The sequence below is a fragment of the Typopeltis vanoorti genome, chromosome 16 (assembly GCF_054136105.1).
Source record: "Typopeltis vanoorti isolate ZY-2024b chromosome 16, IOZ_Tvanoo_1.0, whole genome shotgun sequence".
In the NCBI taxonomy this organism is placed as follows: Eukaryota; Metazoa; Arthropoda; class Arachnida; order Uropygi; family Thelyphonidae; genus Typopeltis; species Typopeltis vanoorti.
In genome coordinates, this window is record NC_143564.1 from 79,054,643 (window position 1) to 79,075,544 (window position 20,902).

At 33.9% G+C, this 20,902-nt stretch overlaps 1 protein-coding gene across 6 annotated transcripts in view; it reads left to right on the plus strand.

Moving 5' to 3' along the window:
• Positions 1-20,902, plus strand: part of vap (RAS p21 protein activator vap) — a 689,463-nt gene that overhangs the window by 372,111 nt on the left and 296,450 nt on the right. The gene's annotated exons all lie outside the window — the stretch shown is intronic.

Sequence of the window (20,902 nt, forward strand, 5' to 3'; positions counted from 1 at the left end):
ATCCAGATGTGGTTGTATCAAGACCTTATAAAGAGGCAAAATGACTTCCTTATCCTTACATTTCAAGGTTTGCTTCAACATTACAATTATTCAGTGAGTTGTATTTGAAACTTTTACTCTACGACCTTTGAACTTCAAATTCCTATCGACCATTATGCCAAGATCCTTAGCCTTGTCAGTTTCTTGTAGCAACTGACGTGGCTATAACCCTGCTAATATAATATGCCACTGGAAATCTCATCACGCAAACTTTATACTTACTAACATTAAACTGATATCCATTCTCTTTTGTCCAAATTTCCAGCTTATTCAAATCATTTTGTATGTGCTGGATATCAGTAGCATCCCTGATTGTCCTGTCTATCTTCGCATCATCAGCAAACAACTGCACATCTGTTAGACCCCTCCTAATGTCATCAATGTATAGATTGAACAACAACAATGGCTCGTGGACTGATCCCTGAGGTACACCACTGGTCACTTAAATCTAGCAGATTCACACCCACTGTATACCACATTTTGATATATTTCTGTTAACCATACCCTGATCCAAGTCAAGAGTTTCTATTCCAATCCCATATTTTCTAGTTTATGCAACAGCCTTTCATGTGGTATCCTATCAAATGCCTTAACAAGCTCCAACATTATCATAGGCTATCCATTCCCTTTATGGATAACTTGGTTCTAACATTGTTATGAAATATGAGCAAATTGCTAAAACGTGACCTTCCTTTAGTAAACTCATCCTGCTACTTGCAGAGTATAGCTTGTTTGTCTACCCATTTGTGTATGCAAATTCTTACCAACTTCTCTAAAATGTTCACTATCACACCAGAGATACTGATAGGTTGGTAGTTAGACACATCAGTTTTTGCACCACCTTTGTATAGTGAAGCTATCATACATTCCTTCCATTCCTGAGCTGAGACTCAAGTTATACAAATGTGTGAAAGGTCTAGCCAATTCGACTGGCTAGGCTGATGGAATATCAGCCAAAACATGCTGATATTCCATCTGTCCCTATTGACAAATTCTTCTCCAGGTTATGCAACGGCTCTTCAACCTCATTTTCATGAACCTCTAACTCTTCATCCAATGTAGCAGTAGCACCATGTTACATACACCTGGCTGATATATCTTAGCAAAGTGAGCACTCATTAATTGGACAATCTCATTAGCTTCTGACACTAGAGTACCATCTGCATTCAGTAACGTTATTCTTCCACATTCATTCTTTCTTTTGCATTGTTGCCTTTAGTTTGCATAGTCAAGTTCTTTTCATACTCTGATTTAGCTTTTCTCTCAATAGTCGGTTTTTTTTGGGGGGGCCTGAGCTTTATATCTTTCATAACTTCTCTTTCATTCTCAAGATATTCTTTCCACATCATCTTCTTCTTGTGGATCTCTTGTTTAATAAGGTTGCACAACCAGTTCGCTTCCAACATATTTATTCTTTGAATACTAGGAATGCATGCAGATACTGCCTCATTTAAGCGCTTTTTCAAAGATTCCCATGCATTGCTGACATTTTTCCAATTCCCATTTGGTCCCATGCTAACAGTAACTAATAGCATAGGACCAAAGATAGTATTTTCCAAGTAGGATTTATGCAAACATACTTGAGGAAAGGCTAAGAAAATTGAAGAAGGGAAAAACTTGCAGTAGAACAAGCTAAGTTCAGGCTAAACTATGCCGGCCTAGTTGACCGAGTGGTTAGCGTATCTGTTCTCCAATCAAAAGCTGCAGGTTCGAATCCCGCTGTTGACATGGATGTTTGTGATTGTCTGTGAAAATACTAGTGATGGTGGTGGCGGTAGATGGCATTGGAGTGGATGATGAAAGTAGTTGGTGGAGACCGAGAGTTGTGTAGTAGGTGCCCTCCCTCAATGAGTCTTTAGACTCCCTGGGGGTGTCATGTAATAATAATAATAACAATAATAAACAAAGGTTGTCAGGATCAGATTTTCATTTTATGATAAATAATGAGAAATCCAAGATCTCTATTTAACTTTTCTGGATGTGTAAAAGCCAAATGACAAGAGATAAACTGTTCAGAATGCTTTCATTTTTTTGGTTCAAATGGGACATTTTGTTCCCCATTGTTTATTTCTGTTGTGTTCTTCCATATTTAACTTGCCATCTTCTCTAAAAACTGTGCCTTAAATGGCTGAAATGTCTTATTTGATCAGAAGACATAAAATTAAAAACTTCAAAATTTTACAGATTATAGATAAATAGAACACTCAATCCAAATATAGTACAAAAAAGAAACACTTGAAAATATGCAATACTTTAGCAGTGCCCACATAAATATGAACTAAATATGTGCAGACTATACCATTGAAATCAAAAATTCTAAATCTCAATAGTTTTTTATCTGGCAGATAAAGAATCTTTTATACTCAGCATGAACTGTTATGACTATAACTGTTAATTCTACTTCAAATTGAAGAAATATTGTGTGCATATTTCTTTAACTTATAGTCCTATGGCAACAATGTCAATTGATATCAACTGCCCATCATTGGGCGTCTTTCCAATTAGAAGTCAACTTATTCACACCAGCTATACCAGTCACTTCTGCCCTCCCTAATTCTGACTAATGTTCATCACTAGTGTTTCCTCCCTATCTGTAGTTAGATGTTCCCAATTATAGAGTTTATTGACTATAGGCTGTGCACATATTTAGTTTATTATGAAGATTTCAGGTAAGTGACAATAATTTCAGCTAACATAATATTTCTAAATTTAAATGTGAATTTTGAAATTTCCTTTTTATAATTTTATACTCTTCTGATCTCTTCTTTCTTATGTTTCCCATTATTGTTTCAATTTGTACTTTTCATATCACTTTACACACTATATGTCATACATGAACATTATTTTGTCATCTGCTATTTCCTTTTTGTTTCATGGGAGGATCGATCTTTTTCATTAAATTTACTGTAGCAAAAACCTTGCACTAAACAAACCATTCCTTTGAATCCGAGAATTTCTCTTAGTATACTATGTTAAAAGTGAAATGCTCAGTTTTTTTTTTAATGACTTGAAATGGTGATATTACTGTTACTTGTAATGTGTTTTCTATGAAAGTACATTCATTAAGATACTACACAAAACTCGTTTTACATAAAATTCTACCAGAATTTTTACCAAAAAACAATCATCCCATAATCATCATCATCATCAGCTTTCTGACATGTACCCTATGGGTTTGTATGTGGGATATGATGATTGTATTACATAAAAACTTTACATTATTACTAATTTCCTGTCAGAAATTTTTCTCGTAACTGGTATGTTATCTGTCAGGATTCCAACATTATCAGGTCTTCTAAGATGCAACTGTACAACCCACCTAGATCTGAGTCTCTCAGATGGTATGGTCACTGAAACAGAATTATAGACTATTCTTGTTTTGTGTCTGTGCACATGATAATTTAAAAAATGCTATCAATGCTAACTTGAACATATGATGCATGTTAAAAGCAGCCACTAGTTTATCTGTGTTCTGACCAGGATACACAATTAGCATTTTATCACATCTAACTTATTAAGTTGCCTACGTAATCACATCTATTACCTTCCTGAGTAAAATCTTCCCGAGAACACCATGCACAATCAGGACTTGTTATACATTCTCAACACATTTTTTTTGTGACTTAGGGATTGACTGTTAATTTGTCTTGATTAATTTGTCTTAATTTGTGCTACCAATGCTAACTTGAACAGGTGGTGCATGTTAAAAGCAACTACTCCTTTATCCATGTTCTGACCAGGACACATAATTATTGTTTTTTCACACCTACTTATTACAAGGGTTGTTTGAAAGGTTTTGTAAAAAAATAAGTTAAACACTTTTTTTGGAAAAAAATCACCTTTATTTCTCAACATAGTCTCCATTGAGGTCTACACATTTGGTCCAGCGAGTTTCCAATTTTTTCATCCCATTTAAAAAGTAGGATTTGTCAAATTGTGCAAAATAGTCATTGACAGCCTTAATGACATCATTGTTCAAAGAAACTTTTTTCTTGCTGACTGAACCAAATTTTTAAGTTTGGGAACAAAAAGTCACATGGGGCCAAATCTGGTGAATGTGAAACCAATTTGAACCTCAATTTGTGCAATTTTGCCATTGAAACAGCTGATGTGTGGGACGGTGCATTGTCTTGATGAAAGAGCACTCTTTGTGTACCAATCTTGGCCGTTTTTTCTGCAGTTCTTCTTATGCATCACTTCCAACAGTGACGCATAATAGACTCCTGTTATTGTCTTACCCTTTTCCAAATAGTCTATCATATGATAATTCCTTGGGAATCCCAAAAAATAGTGGCCATCACCTTCCCAGATGACAAAATGGTCTTTGCTTTTTTAGGTGCTCTTTCACCTGGCATTGTCCACTGTTTTGACTGCTGCTTGGACTGAGGTGTGTAGTGGTGGATCCAAGTTTCATCTACAGTCACAAATCGATGCAAAAAATCCTACGAATTGCAATTAAACATCGCCAAACACTGCATCGAAATGTCTTTTCGCATGTGTTTTTTGATCGACAGTCATGGCACCCATCGCACACACCCACACACACAGCTTTTTCATGTGCAATTTTTCATATAATATATTATACACCCGTTCAGTTGAGATGCCTACAATCTCAGCAATCTCACACACTTTCACTTGGCAGTCTTCCATAACGATGCCATGAATTTTGTCAATCATTTCCTTCATAGTGACCTCAGTTGGGCGTCCAAAGTGCTTCATCATTGATGGACTTACGACCACTTTTAAATTCATTTATTCAAAAATAAATAGGCTTTGATCTGCTCTGCCATCCATTTCAAATAAAAGTGTTTAAATATCACTGCACGAAACTAATTTTTCTCCATTTTTATGAAAAATATGAACACAGTCATTTTAAATGTTTGCCAAACGAGAACTACTCGTTGCATGTGCCGACACTGGTATGAATGAACGAATTGCATCGTCTATTGGAAATTTATCAAACTTTTCAAACAACTCTCATAAGTTACCTAAATAGTTATATTGTGACACAGGACAAATTAACAGTCAATCCCTATGTCACAAAAGAAATGTGGCAAGAATGTATAACAAGTCCTGATTCTGCATGGTGTTCCCAAGAAGATTTTACTCAAAAATAGACGTTATGATTACTTAGGTAACTTAATAAGTAGATGTGATAAAATGCTAATTGGATATCCTGATTAGAACGATAAGATAGTGGTCGCTTTTAATGCATCATATGTTCAAGTTAGCATTGGTAGACTATTCTGTTTCAGTGACCATACCACCTGAGATTTTAGAATTCACATATTCCCAAATGCTAACAACATCAGGTTCCTTCTAATGCCTTCATTTTTAATACTATTCTGCCAGTGATTGCTATTTTGTTCACTCCCATAATTTTTTTAGAACTCTTTTATATTTTAGTTTTTCATCATGTTTTATTTCTAACTCAGCTTGCAAATAAGTTAAGTTTATGTTTATGAAGCTCTGGAAAGACTTTTAATGGGATTATATTGATCAAGTGCATATAATAAACAACTAAGTTATACCAACTAAGGCTGTTGGCATCTTCAGGGTACATAACTGATGTAAGGCACTAAAAAGTAAAAAACTGTTACAAACTATAATCATCCGATTCCAATTATATTAAACAAAGAACAGAGCGCATACAATACATTCATAGAGCATGGATGATATCACTTGTTGTTATTTAGGAACGTTCTATAGCTGATAAGGGTCTTCCAGATCACGGGCAAGATTAGTCCTTGGTTCCTGTTAAGGTTTTGTATACAGCGGGCAACTGTTGTGGCCTTCTTAAAAATTCGGGAGCGGAAGTCCTCCTCCATGTAAGGAATTGTGCTTCTATCCCACTCTATGGTATGGTTCATTCTTAAATGAAAAGCTAACCCTGATTTTTCTTCTCTGTTATTATTGATGTCACCTATGTGTTCTTTTTGCCTAATTTCATGGCTCCTTGAAGTTTGGCCGATGTAATTCAAGCCGCACGAGCAGGGTATGTTATAAACTCCAGCATATTTGGAGAAAGGATGGCTATCTTAAGAATTGTCTAATCGTTTCTGTGTGTTTAAAGGCCACTCTTATTTTATGTGGTCTGAGGAGTCTAGCAATCTTATTGGAAACTGTCCCTAAGTATGGAATGACGATGGTAGAAATATAATGTACATCATCTTGTTGTCTTTGTCGGGGTTCAGAGAAAAGTATCTTGTGGGCGAGTCTTCGAGGAAATCCATTCACGGCAAGGTTGGTGGATATCAGGGATAGTTCTTCCTGGAGGTCTTGTTGATCTGTTGTAAGGAGAGAGGCACGGTTCTTCAATATGTGTACAATACTAAGTTTCTGAGAAATGTGGTGGCAGGAAGTGAAATGTAAATAATGTAAGTCCGATTCTTCTACAGCTAGCAAGAAAAGAAAAACATTGACTTTGGAAACAAAACTCAACATTATTAAGGATTTTGAAGGCGGAATGAAAATTTGTAAGTTAAGTTTACTTTGAACACTGGATTGTTTGTGTGCTGCTAATTTATTAATGTTTGGATAATAAGGAATCCTGCAGACTTGTATAGGACTTATTTGAGAGTATAACTTCATCTGCATAAAATAAAGAGCGGAAATTAATATCTACAATTTTAATATACACTTATTAATATATACAGTCATACCCCGACTTACGCGAATCTGGAGCTATGTGGTTTCTTCTATGTACGTATTCCTGTCCTGCTTCACGCCTCACTGCTAGTCATATCTTTCAGGCGCTGGCCGCATTTGCCAGTGTCGCACACGCTGTGAACAAGCACTGACGTGTTTCACGCAGTCTCCATTCATACACGATTTTTATAGTCTACAAACCTTGCTATTGTTTAATGTTATGTTCTTGATAAAAATTTTATCACATAAAAGATAATAAAGTCGTCTAAAAGAAGCAAGTCTGATTCTTCTACAGCTAGCAAGAAAAGAAAAACATTGACTTTGGAAACAAAACTCAACATTATTCAGGATTTTGAAGGCGGAATGAAAATTTGTGAGCTAGCAAAGAAGTTCGATCTACAGGAATCCACAGTAAGAACAATCATAAAAGAAAGGTTTACAGATTTTGGAGGACATACATTCTAACGAGGAACGAATTGTAGCTACAAGGCAAGGAATAAAAAAAATCATTAGCTTGCTATGAAGAAATTTTGCGTGATAAGAAAAAGACATTATGCCGTCAGACGAAACCATCGACATCGAAATAACTTTCTTTTTTTTATGTACGAAAAACTACAATTATGATTATATTTCTTAAAAAATATAGGTGTTTTTGTAAACCTTTGGTCCCAATTGTATGTTTGCATATATAAATTATATGCAAAATTATACCCGACTTACGCGCTTTTTGTTGGTCCCACGTAACTTCGGGGTTTTACTGTATTTTAATATTAGATTTAATGCCACTTTTCCTTCATGCTCACAGATTCCCTGTAATCACTTTCCCATAGATATTTTTGCATTGTGTCCTTTCTGTATTTTCATGGATGCTGCTTCACCAAATTAATCACCACCATTCTCTTGCTTTCCTTTAAATATATAAAAACATCAACATCTACTCTTCACATCCATATGCATTTTATTGTCAGACTTATCTGAACTCATATGAAAATGATATGAGGAATCAGAATTTTCCATATAATTTTCCTGAGTGCTGTGATCTCCAACTGTTCAACTCTTTTGCTTACACTTGGCATTGCTATGTTACAGGTCATGTACCATCTCGTATATGGAGTTGATGTGTGTGTGTGTGTGTAATTACATTTTTATGAAAACTAGTCTTCAGAAGTATTTCAAGTGCTACAAGATATCTGATAGCACATTTGTTTTCATTGTTGCTTAATAATTAAAGATATGCTAAAACACCAGTTATAACTGGTATGTTATGATTTTCACGATACTTTTATAATTTATCATTTGAACGCATTCAAATGATACTCTCTTAGAACACATTTGATATCCTGTTTAGCCAATTGGACAGCACTTCCTCTCTCCAGCCATTCGGTCATAGGTCAAATCTCACTGCAGTCATCCATTTCTTGAATGTCTTTAGGTGGTAGATGAACTTCATCACCCTTATTATACTAGATGTATGGGGTGAACTACTGTTTGAAATAAAAAAAAATTAATAAAAAAAAACCTTGAATAACATTAAAATTCTATATTTAAACCTTTGAAGTCATCTTCAGGAATATATACATCTATATACATTGCTAGCACTATCATTACAGACTACATGAATATAGTCTGACTAATTAATTACTCTAACTTGACTTCTTATTGTAAAAAAGAATAAATAAATGTTGTTTTGTGGTTATAGCCTTTTGGCTATTTACGGGTAGCTATATATATACTACCATATAGGGAAATGATTATAAGCAAGGTGGTTTCCTTTGACTTCCTTACCATACTATATCCTATGATTGTATCCCATGTGTTCACGGGGCCAGTTTGCCTGCTTGCAGGATGAAAAACTCTTGCTGTCCATGCCCAAGACCGGCTAACTTGGCTATGGGTGAGGAATATCCTTCAGCTCCTCGCGTCGTCGACGGGAATCAAACCTAGGACACTCCTTCCCCAGGCATATGGCTGTGAAGTGCATAGCCACTAGGCTAACCGCACAGACAATAAATAAATAAGCAAGCATAAAATAATTGATAAAATAAATCAAAATAAAATTAATAAAATAATTTTATTTTGAATCAGAAAATTGTTATTTTCTGATCTGGTTATTAAACCTTATATTTTTATATTGCTGTATTCAATCATTGGTTCAACTGTGGTATTGTATTTAGCCTAAAGTCCTTAAAAAAAAGGTTTTCCTTGACATTTTTAAAATGAAGTTACTTCTACTTTCAAGTAGCCATTAGCAGATGCTATTTTCATTACTTTTGTTTGTAGATATCAGTGTTAACTGTTCTTGCCTAAAGATTCTTGATATTCCTGATATTCTTTTCTAAATTTGGTTGTGTTATGAAAGTTTCACAGGTCTCTTTAAATTTTCTTTCATACCAGGTTCTTGTGTGACATAAGAGTTCTGTGCCTTTACAGTCAATACTATTGAGGTCTCCAGTACATGATCAGAAATGCCTGTTTTCTCATAATGGATTAGACAAGGACCTGGTAAAAAAGAAAAGTTAAAGAGTTCTGTGAGACTTTGACAAAACAACCAAATATAAGCAAGAATGATGGTCTGAAAGTTTTCATCACCATATATACAATTCTGGCAACAATGCACATCCTCAGATTGCCTAGAGTACCATGCTACAGTTACCACTTCTACTCACAAAAGTAATGAAAATAACATCAGCTGTTGGACTTGAAAGTAGAAGTAACGTCAATAAGGAAAAGTCAACCAGCAAACCCATTGCCAGGCTAAATTCATTGCCATTCATCAACCAATGATTGCATACAGCAATTCTTGAAAAAGTATCAAGACTAAAAGTAAGGCTTAATAATCATATGTATTTTCTGATTGGCTGATGTAATTAATTGTGTATTATTTATTCATTTTACTTTTATTTTTATTTTATTTTATTATTCTTGTTAACCACAATAGATCCAGCTGTATAAATTAATTCGGCTTAGATTTTATATAGCTTACAATGGCATGATGCTAGTTGCTGTAGTGTAGTGTATATGTTCCTGAAAATGACCTTAACATATCGTATTTACTCGAAATATCGAATATGTTAAGGTCAAATCCTTTTTTTCAAGGTAATTGTATTAAATAATTTAGCATTTTTCGATGATAAAAGTGAAACTGATCACTATAAATAAAGAAATCATTTTTGGCATAAATACTGCATCAGCCTGTAAAAGAAATGTCACTTTTTCTGTGTTAGGATGTCTGCTAATCAACAATTGAAAATGAAACAGGACATTCTTGCTTGAGGCAATTTAGTGCAACTTCTGGGAAACTTTCTCTCTTGTGTTTCTCAAAAGAGTAATCTCACACTTTTAGCTTTTCCTCCAGCTAAGAGGATTATTGTCCAGTATTTCTAAGACGTATTTCAGAAATAGCAACCAGCAGCAATAGAAGTAATAATATTTAGAATTTAAAAAAAAAAATTAAAAAAATAACACAACTGAACTTTCTTTTGTGTGGTATAAAGTCTTACATATTGACAATATAGCATAGTATTTCTAAACCATAGAATAATTTCAGCAGACTGCTGACCAGCTGATTTCAGATGCTAATAAAGAGTACAGAATTAGAAGCTTCCAATATACAACAATATTATTGTTGTATATTGAAAGCTTCTGTATGTTGTATATTCAAAATCTCTCAATGAAATAAGAGATTTTGAATACTCTCTGAAAGCTTTCAAACCAGTAGAAATTTAAAGTAGTTATATAACTGAGTTCCAGGACAGGAGGGGGGGGGGGGGTTGCAGTAAAATATCCTTAAAATGAGCATAAATTTTGAATCATTCCATACAGGATATCCTTCCTATTATATTTTCAACATATCTACAGTTATTAAGCACTGGATATTATAGTATGTGCATCCTACAAAAAAAAAAAATGAAATAAAAAATCTGTTGCAATTTTAAGCAAAAGAAGAAGGTGAAGAGTCTCTGATAAAATAACATTGGATATAAATTTTTGATGCTAAAAAAGACACAATATCGGAAACCAAGTAATGCAGTTTATAATCATCTGTTCATTAAAAAAAATAAAAAAAATTGTTCCTAAAATTGAAATGCGACGATCCATATAAAGGTATTTTGCAAAGAAAGAAAGCAAAATGTCATATTTATTTCACTAAATGTTATTTTAAAATATAAATATTTGACAAAATATTTTAAATGCAATCAAATATTTGAAAATTCGTAAAAAGAATCTATATTGTCAGTAAAATGAAGGAAATTTACTATTACTAAAATATATTCATTGCAAAGGCTGATCTGTGGTCATTTCAGGATTGAATGTTTATTTTGGCAGATGTGAAACTTCTATTTTTGGAAAGACACAATAAATTGTGCGGGGGGGGGACGATCAAATAACCTAGTACAGTAAAGCAAATTCCAAGTACCACAGTACATGTAAAGACAAGTGACTCAAAAGTCCCTCCACCACAGTTAATCTGTTAATGGCTCTAAAATCGCCGTTAAGGGATTAACGGCAGAGGAGGGTAAATACTTGAAGATAGAATGCCGATGAAGTTTTGATCCATGAAAAATTCTGGGGTTGACTGGCTATTTCATCCACATCGGCCAGTAGGAGGGTTAAAGGCAATGGTCACTACCCATACCGGTTTTGACCTTTATTGAGGTCTCGTCAGTGGGAGCCAGACCAGACAATGCTAAGGTTTAAGTAGTGCAGCGCTTATATGAATTTTACCTAAACAAGTTGCCACAAGGTGCTTTGACCTTATTAAATAAAATCTCAGGATGATAGATAGATGTAGAAAGTTTTTTAACGTGGGTATATTATGTATTCAAGATACCAAGTAATTTTATATAAACTTGGTTTTTAATCCTATTTCCCAAGTGAGCAAACAGACAAGTAAGTCAAGTTTGCTCCTGCACGTAATGGGTAGTGACCATTGCCTTTAATGCATAGCATCATACATCTCCACAAGGGAATGTGGTTTACATTAAGGGAAAAATACTAAGGAAAGTGATCAGAGCTTAATCCACCTTTACCATGAGTTGCCTCAGACTTGCACTATGTGAAGGCACAAACTTGACTTACTTGTCTGTTTGCTCACTTGGGAAATAGGATTAAAAACCAAGTTTATATAAAATTACTTGGTATCTTGAATACATAATATACCCAAGTTAAAAAACTTTCTACATTTATCTCTCATCCTGAGATTTTATTTAATAAGATCAAAGCACCTTGTGGCAACTTGTTTAGGTAAAATTCATATAAGTGTGGCATTACTTCAACCTTAGCATTGTCTGGTCTGGTTCCCACTGACGAGACCTCAATAAAGGTCGAAACCGGTATATGGGTAGTGACCATTGCCTTTAATGCATAACATTATACATCTCTGCAAGGGGATGTGCTTTACATTAAGGGAAAATTACTAAGGAAAGTGATCAGAGCTTAATCCACCTTTACCACGAGTTTCCTAGAGTGGCACTATCATGAGTTGCCTCAGACTTGCACTACATGCAGGCGCAAACTTGACTGACTTGTCTGTTTGCTCACTTGGGAAATAGGATTAAAAACCAAGTTTATATAAAATTACTTGTTATCTTGAATACATGATATACCCAAGTTAAAAAACTTTCTACATGTATTTCTTATGTTCTTCCAAGTGGATATTAACATATTTTCCAGCCTGCCTATAACAGACTTACTTTCAGAAACAAGGAATTTTATATAAACTAAGAAGAGAGAAATTAGTTGGCCCCTAAGGGAGCAAACAAGACTTAAAGAAATACAGTCTCTACTGCATTCAAATCCTACTTAAAACTAGCGGCCTTATCCACTCCCCCAAGGATAACTTACTGTGTTTCTTGTAAAAAGCCTTTTACAAGAAACACAGTAAGTTTCTTGTAAAAGGCTTTTTTCAGAATCGGCATCTACCCTAAAAACCAGCCTAACTGAATATAGTTTTGAGAAATTCCCCAAGATGTGGGAAACTAGTTGGCTGATTAATTAATGTATCCACATCACCCAACAGGTTGCAAGTTCTGATCCTACCATAAGCATAAATATGTGGGTGATGAATTTCACCATCCAATGTGCAAACATTAGCCCATTTATTGGGAGCCTGAAGTGGCTTGAGGAACTTCAATGTTTGGTCTCTGGAATGAGTTTTTTTTTTTTTTTTCCAGATGCTATGTAAGAAATTAAAAAATAAGAAAAAAAAAATCTTTGTCTCAGCCATGATACTAACCCACTATAGGTTTCCAACAATTTGTGGGTGAGAGCTAAAAAAAATAAATATAATAAAATAGCTAACCAGTAAAGCAAGTATTGCATGCTACAAGGATTATGTGAAATAAATAATTTTTATAAGACTATTACACTTTTTTTATAATCTTTGTCAAGTAGCTTTATTTTATCCTCCTACATGTTTCGTCAATCCTTTTCTATTGGCATCCTCAGGGAATACAAACTAGTAAGCTAAAATGAAGGTTACAGACTAGGTTATAACTGATAATTCTAATTCATACAAAAAATTGGTATTGTGCGTGTCTCGTTAACGTGATTTATTCGTTATGGTTCATTACGTAATTGTTATGAAAGTTCATTTCTTTGATGTTTAATGATCTGATAAAATTTTCCAAATTTCTGGTAAAATTAGACCTTGATTCTTGTTTAGGTTTTCAGTTTTACGGGCGACTGTAGCTGCTTCTTTAAAGGTTCTGGAATGGTAGTTATCTTCTATGTATGGCATAAGGCTCTTATCCCACTCAATATGATGGTTAGTAGAGGCAAAGTGGCATGAAAGGCCTGAAATGTCTTGTCTGTTATTTCTGACATATCCTATGTGTTCTTTCTTTCTCGTTTCAAAGCTTCTAGAGGTCTGACCTACGTAACTAATACCACATGAGCAAGGTATATTATATACTCCAGAGTACTTGTAGAATGGGTGAGGATCTTTCGGTGATCTTAAAAATTTCCGAATAGTGTTGATTGGTTTGAATGCCACTCTGATCTTATGCAGTTTTAAAAGGTTAGCTAATTTTTTTGAAAGGTTGCTGACAAAAGGAATCGTAATTGTACTGATGTATTGGACGTCATCACGTTGTTGATGTGGTATATCAGTAAAGAGAATCTTGTTATAGAGTCTTTTTGGGTAACCATTTAAAGAAAGTTCTCTGGATATTGTGGTTAATTCCGTTAGTAGGTCATCCTTGTCTGTCGTATACTGTATAGCTCTTTTCTTGAGACTATGGATAATGCTAAGTTTCTGAGCTATGTGATGAGCTGAGTTGAAATGGAGGTAACGTCCAGTATTTGTAGGTTTTCAGTATACAGTGTTAAATTGTGAATGAAACTATGTTGTGAATTTATTTTTTTCATTCAAATTTAACATTGCTTATTATATATTAATCATGATTTGTATAAAAATTATTTATTGTTCCTTAATTAAGGATCACTAATTAAATATTTATTCTAAACTTAACCTACTATTAATTTATTAAATAATAATATGTCTAGAATTTATGATAACTAAAATATATATATGATGTAACGAAAAGTGTTATTATAAATAATTGTATACATAATGAAAAAGCTGATTAAGTAGCTCAAATATTCTGTTTATTCTTATTTGTAAAAATTTAACGTTATGTAATCACTTATGTAGTAGTAGAGCGTTGTATTACATTAGCGAAATGTTTGCGTTCATTGGTTGTCATGGAGACGCATGAAATAAACAGGCACGAGTCGAAGAGTGCGTGACCTTGGAACCAAAAGGAGAAAGAAAGGCAATAAGAATTTTAATTAGAGAAAAGGAGAGAGTTTTGCGGAGCCTGAAGGAAGGTAGCATACAAGCAAAGAAGTGAAAGAAAACTATAAATTCTTTAGGGCGGAAATTCATGAGAATAGTGTTTAGAAGTGAGCCAAAACGTAGTGAATCATATTCTCAGCTGCAAGTGAAATCAGCTGTTGTTGTAGAATGGAAAATTAATGTTGTAATCGGATAAATAAAGAACTGGACATGCAATGGGAAATTCTGATTAGTTCCAGTTAGTCTAGGATTACGCCTTAATTCTATGTTGCCTTGAGAAGAATTATAATGAGTTTAACTAGTTGGAGAAAAGTAAACAAGGAAAGATATCAGTACCTTATTGCTGTTGTTTAGAGTAGTGAAGCGCGATTAACAGTAGTTCAGTTAAAGCGTTGGAGAATTTTATTTAATGTGTTCCGCTAGCGTAAATAAGTTAATTCATAAATGTGCTCACAATAAATTGATGTGTTGAAGATTGTATCTGGTAAGAGTAGTCATACATGTTTGTCTATTCTAACATTAACTATAACGTATCTTCGAAGTTCAAGGTCCAAAATAAGATTGCTTGGAATATTGTCTACCTTGATTAGTGCCTGCTGTGAATTTAAACATTAAGTACAACTGATAGATATGTGCAGACTGATCAAATGAGAAGTTTTGTTTTATTAACTTGAGTTAAGAAAACTTGTGATTTTGAAGCTGTGAATTGTATGTTAAAGTTTAGAACATTAAATTGGAATGAGTGATTTAGCAAGATGTATTAAGTTATTTGTATTGTTACATTTAAAAGTAGAATTCTTGTATTTGTTATATATCATATATTAAATATTTTATTTTGTTAATCTAAATATTGTGTTTGCCTGAATTCCCTTTTATTGCACCGTTCATAAAAAATTCGAATCTTGCGGGTGCCCCAAGTAGAATAGTAAATAATTCGGCCTAAATGAGAAGACTGCTAACTTAATTAAGAATTGATCCTACTATTTTATATAGACTAATCTAAAAATAGGGTGGCGCAGTATAATTATAAATTTCCCTACTTTTGGATCGGTGATCAATTTGCAATTAGTTGTTTTATTAATAAGAGTGACCTATAACAAGATGGCGGATTCGAACGTTGTAAAAGAGAACGTCACGACAACAGATAGGTTGATACTATTATTGGATTGTTTCTTTATTAAAATGCCAAGGAATGGCAGCTTATTATCTTTTTCCATTTCTAATGTGAATTTGATGGTATTGTGGAAACTATTGATTTGGTTGAGGTAATTCATTAGTTCTTCTTTCGTATTATCCCAAATGATCTGGGTTAAGATTTTTTTCTCTAGCTCTTCCATGAATAAGTCAGCACAAGCAGGTGATAGGGGGCTGCCCATAGGTAATCCAGTGAGTTGTTTGTAGATCGTTTTTTGCCAAATAAAATAGTTAGAAGTTAAACAGTGATGGAACAAAGTAGTGATGTTTTTAGGGAATAAGTTGTCTAAGATGTTGATGACTTCAAACACTGGAATGTTAGTAAACAGAGAAGTAATGTCCAAGCTTGCTAGTATATCCTCTTCAAAAATGGGGATGTTTTTTATTTTATCTATAAAATGTTTTGAGTTTTTAATATAAGTATCTGAGACGTGAATGTGTTGTTGTAAAATCGTCGCAAGATACTGGGACAGTTGGTAAGTGGGAGAATAGATTCCATCAACTATTGGGCGTAATGGTATACCTTCTTTATGAATTTTTGGTAGCCCATACAATCTAGGAGTAAGTGGGTGCATAGATTTTAGTTTTTTTATAATTTCTATAGGCCAGTTATTCATTCCACGTAATAATTCGTTGGTGTCATTATGGTTTTTAGTGGTAGGATCTCTACTGAGAACTTCATATACAGACCTGTCAGATAATAGATTTTTAATTTTTTCTTCATAATCTGAAGTGTTTAAAATAACTGTATTATTACCTTTGTCGGCTTTGAGTATGATGATGTCTTTATTATTCCTTAATTTGAGAAGCGTTCTTCTTTCCATTTGGTTAGAGTTGGTGTTAGGAGATCTTGACTGAGCTGAAAGCATTATGCTACTTTTTAATCGTAAGTCATTAGCTATTGGAACTGGTAGTAATGAGAAGGCTTTTTCTAAGTTGCAGATGAACTCTATTTTAGGAATGACAGTGGGTTTTAAAGCAAACTTGAATCCTTTTTTGAGGATAGAGATCTCAGGTTTACTTAAAACGTGTTTAGATAGGTTAATTATCACTTGGTTATCTGGTAGAGACGGTTTGCAGTTGCTATGATTATCATACAGTATATTGAATTTATTAATTTGTGTCTTTTTGCTTTGATTAAATGTTTTGGTAAAACTGTTGCTAATCATATTGTCTACTAGTTGCCATGTCTCAGCGTCAAGATTATTAGAGATATCTGTGAATAAATTATAGCACTGTGAGTCTATTTTGCTAAGCATGAATCTCGTATGGCGAATTCTTTCTCTAAGAAGAGCATACGAAGTTCGTTGGTAAATCAAGTTGGCTTGTCTAGTTTTATAATATTGTTTCAAACGAAGAATTGGGATCACGCTATTGTCTCTACATCTTTTTAAAAAAGTCGGATGGTTTAAATACCTAGCTTTTTTGCATTTTAAACCTTTGAGATTGCGTACCTTTTGTTTGGTGAACTCGTTGATCCTGTTCATTGTGTTGAATTTTTTCTTGGCAATTATTCATAAGACTATTACACTTTTTTTATAATCTTTGTCAAGTAGCTTTATTTTATCCTCCTACATGTTTTGCCAATCCTTTTCTATTGGCATCCTCAGGGAATACAAACTAGTAAGCTAAAAATGAAGGTTACAGACTAGGTTATAACTGATAATTCTAATTCATACAAAAAATTGGTATTGTGCGTGACAATGTGCGTGTCTCGTTAACGTGATTTATTCGTTATGGTTCATTACGTAATTGTTATGAAAGTTCATTTCTTTGATGTTTAATGATCTGATAAAAGTTTTCCATTCTGGTAAAATTGAAAGATAAAAAACTGCCATTCCTTGACATTTTAATAAAGAAACAATCCAATAATAGTATCAACCTATCTGTATACCGAAAACCTATAAATACTGGACGTTACCTCCATTTCAACTCAGCTCATCACATAGCTCAGAAACTTAGCATTATCCATAGTCTCAAGAAAAGAGCTATGCAGTATACGACAGACAAGGATGACCTACTAACGGAATTAACCACAATATCCAGAGAACTTTCTTTAAATGGTTACCCAAAAAGACTCTATAACAAGATTCTCTTTACTGATATACCACATCAACAACGTGATGATGTCCAATACATCAGTACAATTACGATTCCTTTTGTCAGCAACCTTTCAAAAAAATTAGCTAACCTTTTAAAACTGCATAAGATCAGAGTGGCATTCAAACCAATCAACACTATTCGGAAATTTTTAAGATCACCGAAAGATCCTCACCCATTCTACAAGTACTCTGGAGTATATAATATACCTTGCTCATGTGGTATTAGTTACGTAGGTCAGACCTCTAGAAGCTTTGAAACGAGAAAGAAAGAACACATAGGATATGTCAGAAATAAAGACAAGACATTTCAGGCCTTTCATGCCACTTTGCCTCTACTAACCATCATATTGAGTGGGATAAGAGCCTTATGCCATACATAGAAGATAACTACCATTCAAGAACCTTTAAAGAAGCAGCTACAGTCGCCCGTAAAACTGAAAACCTAAACAAGAATCAAGGTCTAATTTTACCAGAAATTTGGAAAATTTTATCAGATCATTAAACATCAACGAAATGAACTTTCATAACAATTACGTAATGAACCATAACGAATAAATCACGTTAACGAGACACGCACAATACCAATTTTTTGTATGAATTAGAATTATCAGTTATAACCTAGTCTGTAACCTTCATTTTAGCTTACTAGTTTGTATTCCCTGAGGATGCCAATAGAAAAGGATTGGCGAAACATGTAGGAGGATAAAATAAAGCTACTTGACAAAGATTATAAAAAAAGTGTAATAGTCTTATGAATAATTGTCAAGAAAAAATTCAATATTAATAATTTTTATTTTTATATTTACATTGGATGAGAAACTCAAACTTTTAGGATAGAGGTGCAATCATTCTGATTTAAATTCAGATGGTGTAATGGGTCCTTGAAGTTTTATTTATTTATTTACGCATATGGCTTTGTGAAACTGGCAAGTGAAATGTACAATCACAATCTCCAGAAACAAATGATGAAAATCTTAACATGTAAAAGTTTATTACATAAAAGGCATGAACTGCATTCCAAGTCTTCCTTTTTTAAAAAAAGCAAAAGTAATTTGTTATAATAAGTCATGGAAAATTATCATCCTACTGCACCAAATATGACAAGACTGCATGTTCTCTCAACACATCACAATACGAATGTAGCTGTATACGAGGTTTTATTAGAGAGCAGTTGTGACTTGTGTGAAAATCTTGCTCCATTAGAGTAAACCCATTTCACTTTGCATCATCATCTTCTAGCATGAGGAGGAGTTCTGCTGATACTTTGATGAGGACTGTGAGAGCGGCCACAAGAATAACATCTTCGTGGTGAACGGGACTTTGATCTTCTATTTCCTCCATAACCACCACCACCACCACCACCATACCAACTACAGTTCAGTGTCCAGACTGGAAAGCCAATCCAAGGCCTTACCGTCACCTTGTGGATTTCCTGTAGGCCACCACTGTTAAATTGGCGTCTTGGGCAGTCGTTCACAATATGAGTAATCGTCTGAGCCATGGGAGAACAGTCACAATAAGGGTGGTCCAACAGCCCCCATTTATGTAGTAGGTAGCCACATCTGCTCTGGTTAGTTCTGATAATGGACCAAATCTTCCTAGGAAGAGCAAAACGAGGCTGCAGAACACATGGATATTCTACAAGGAAGCCGTTTGTTGGGAGATTGTTGGACCAGTATTCTCTCCACATGTCAGGTGTTGATGGCAGGGTAGCTGAATTTGTCTCTATTAGAATTTGTCAAGTAATTTAAATTTTAGTTTTATTCAAACTTTTTTTTTATAAAATAAATAAGCAAAACTGCTGGCTTTGTGCATAAAACAAAGTTATTTAAAGGTACCTTTTTTGTCACGCTTGCTAAATTTTTACACAAAGTACTACCATTTGATCAGTAGAATTCTTTGAATAAATCTGATGTCATTATAGTCTCTTGAAAGTATTAAAAATATCATCATCATCATAACACTAATTACAGGTATAGACCATATTGGTTTGTTCTGTCTCATTATCCATATTTTTTTTTGAGGTTTACCCTGCCTTCTCTTTCCAATTGGCTTATATTAAAAATATCAAGAGGCAAAATTCATCTGTACACAGGTTTATTATATAGAAATAATTATAACAGACTGCTCATGCAATGTATATTTGGTCATATCTATATATTTACTATTAAGATCAAGCTTACCTTCAGAAAGTGTTTTTATTTTATTTATTTTATCCATTTATAATTAGACAATTTTTATTGACAAAATAATTTGAAATGATAGAAATAATTTCTGTGGCTTGATAAAATTCAATGAAATTTGGTATTATTATTATTATTGTTATTATTACATGACACCTCCATGGAATTCAAGAACTGAGCATGGAAGGCTGCTCGACTGTCCAACACCACGCTACCACCATTATGCTTCACAGTCTTCTATGCCATCTGCTAACCACTACATAGCATTTTTGTCTGTTAATTGTTCTGCCTGGTCTCTGACCAATTTTCTTGTTTTGTGTATAAAAAAAAAAAAAGTTTTCCAGGAGAATAAGCCTTGCTATCACTATTTGAGATTAGCTAACTTGAAAACAGCCCATATGAAGGTGGTGTATATGTTATGTGATGAATCAAAAAAAAAAAAAAAGACCACATAATCAGTATATCTTAATCACATGAGGGAATTAACAGGTAAGAGTTGTGTGGCATACATGTTCTCAGCACAACTCCTTTTCATTACAATGAGCCAGATACATTCCTCAAAAGCCAACATCCCAGAATCCACCTCACTGTGCATTATATTCATTAAATTTGCATAACAGGTTCTAGCGTTTAGTCTTGCATACACACATATTTAATATCACAACATGGCGATTAATTTTTCTCAACCAATAAGAATGGGATTAATATAACATTTTGTGAAAAACTTTGTTATTGAGATGTCAGAAATTCCTTAATTTGCTGTCTGTCTTTTGCATATGATAATAACTCCTCATCTTCAAAGTTTGTTTTGCTTTTGCCCTTTCTCTGTTTTCTATAGTTATCAGAAGCATGATAAATTGGCATTTAAACATATAGCAAAATCCACGAGATTGGGGTGTACAATGGGCCTACAAGAGGCTTGAATGCAGGATGCATGT